Source organism: Lactuca virosa, chromosome 7 (assembly GCF_052849685.1).
Source record: "Lactuca virosa cultivar CGN04683 chromosome 7, Lactuca_virosa_CGN04683_v6, whole genome shotgun sequence".
Lineage (NCBI taxonomy): Eukaryota > Viridiplantae > Streptophyta > Magnoliopsida > Asterales > Asteraceae > Lactuca > Lactuca virosa.
This window is the reverse complement of record NC_136432.1, coordinates 242,410,380-242,412,677: the sequence shown is the minus strand read 5'-3', so window position 1 is coordinate 242,412,677 and position 2,298 is coordinate 242,410,380. Positions and strand designations below refer to the sequence as shown.

At 41.9% G+C, this 2,298-nt stretch overlaps 1 non-coding gene across 1 annotated transcript; it reads left to right on the top strand.

Annotated features, from left to right (window-relative positions):
- The first annotated feature begins 1,128 nt into the window (after window positions 1-1,128).
- Window positions 1,129-1,235, top strand: LOC145128073 (small nucleolar RNA R71). Its single transcript, XR_013716675.1, has one exon. It is a non-coding gene; the product is annotated as a small nucleolar RNA R71 (small nucleolar RNA).
- Window positions 1,236-2,298: the final 1,063 nt, after the last annotated feature.

Below are 2,298 nucleotides of genomic sequence, written 5' to 3'. Positions count from 1 at the left end.
AGCTCCTTGAGGAATTTGGCATATTTCGGCATTTGTGCAACCGCCTCTATGAATGGCATATTAATCTGGAGAGCCTTTATGTGTTCCAGAAATTTCTGGTAGTCAACTTCATTTTTTTCTTGTCTAGCCCGAGCCGGAAAGGGAAGTGGAGGCTGATATGGCTTAACAGGAGGCTGGCTTTTCTGTTCAGGTGGGGGACTCGTCGAGTCCGTAACGTCGACTCGGCGAGTCAGATCGGGATTTTGTGATTCTTCAAGATCTTCTTTATCCTCTTGCACCAGCTTAGGATCTTCTTGCTGAATAGGGGTCAGAGGAGTTATAATCTTCCCACTCCTAGTTGTCACGATATTTATGTGTGCACCTTTCGGGTTACTTTCGGTATTACTAGAAAGTCCACCCAGTCTTCTCTCATTCACTTGTTGATCAAGTTGCCCCAGCTGCTTTTCTATGTTGAGAATAGATGCTTGCTGATTCCTAAGCAAGGCTTGTTGATCTTTCATCATAAGTTGGTGTTCTCTCAACATATTTTGTTGATCTTTGAGTGTAGCATCGGTATCATTGTGTCTTTTCTCGGATACGTCCACGAATCTTGTAAGCATGTCCTCCAAATCAGATTTCTTTTCATGCGCCGGTTCCTCCTTTTGATAAAAACTTCTCTCCTTTTGCTTATACTTTTCCTCCCTTGTCTTTTTGTACTCATCATAAGGTAGCCATTCCTTCTTTGGTTTTCGCCAATTGTCATCAAACCTATCACCACTTGAATAGCACACTTGCACCTTCCGATTTCCGTTCTCGTCAAGATCACAATCTTTAGTTAGATGAGGTCCTCTACAGTTTTCACAACCCACTCTAATGGCGTGGATGGATTGGTCCATCTTTGTCATTCTTCGATCCATGCTTTCCAATTTTGCCATCATTGCTGCCATGTCATCAGTAATAGAGTTCACCGCCCCTCGAGTCAAGTCATTTCTTGGGTTATGATATTCTCTAGAGTGTTTAGAGAATTCTTCAATTAGGGCCTTTATCACCAGGGGTGCTTTCTTTGTGAGTGGTCCTTACGAATCAAGGAGTTGCCTAGTTGTCACATTTACTCCATCATAGAAAATGGAGACTTCTTGTTGGCTATTTAGATCGTGATGTGGGCAATTCCTTAGTAAGACTTTGTACCTTTCCCACGCCTCATATAGTGACTCTCCAGCTTGTTGTTCAAAATTTGCTATGGCTTTCTTAAACTTGGCTATTTTTGAAGGAGGGCAAAACTGGTCTATGAATTCTTCTTTCATTTTAGCCCATGTAGTGATGGATCCTGGGGGAAGTGATTTCAGCCAATCCTTTGCAGCTCCCTTGAATGTGACAGGTAGAATACGAAGCAAGACAGTGTCGCGAGCCACATTAGGGACATTGAAGTAGTCGGCTATGTCATTGACTTCGTCAAGATGCTTGTATGCGTCTTCATGATCCTTCCCGTAGAAGGGAATCTCCTTAAGTTGAGCAAGTATGTGGCCTTTAAGTTCAAAGGTGGTAGTTGCGGGAATCGCGGGTTGCATGAGTCCCGGGCCGGTGTCGTCACGTATCCTTTTCTTCCATTCTCCCATGGGAACTTCATCGATGTTAGCCATGGGGTCAGCTAGTTCACCTTCTAAATCGCTTCCGTCTTCGGATTTGCTTTCTTCCCTTTCGGTTTCGTACTCGGTGTCCTCCTTCTTCGAGTCTTCGTCCGTCACTGAAGAGAAGCTGTATTCTCCTTCTTTCTTGCTCTTTTTCTTACTAAAAACAGCTTTTAGATTCTTTAACGGTGAATTCTTCGATGTTGCGGTTTCTCCTACGTTCTTGCCTTTGTTTTTCCTCAAGGTTGCTTTCGGGTCTTCAAGCGGTGGAATCAAAGGTGTACCTCCTCCCCTGGTCATAAACGAACTGTAAACAAAACAGAAAAACACGCGTAAAAAGAACAAAAAATAAAATAAAAATGAAACTGAGTTTCAGCGATGGACTCGTCGAGTAGCTTCGATTGCACTCGGCGAGTTCAAGGCTAAAACTGAAAAAAATCAAACAAAAATTCTAACAAATCAGATAAAATTAAAACTAAACCTAATACCTAGACTACTAAAGCAGTAACTTTGTGCAAGATTAATCTCACACAAAGGGTCGGTAATACTAGAAATTAAAATTAATTTTTGAACCGTTCCCCGGCAACGGCGCCAAAAAATTTGATGTGTGTAAAACCAACTAGTTTTAATCCTACTTTTTAAATATAAATTTAACACACAAAAGGCAGTGTACCTGTCAATTGGTGGTATA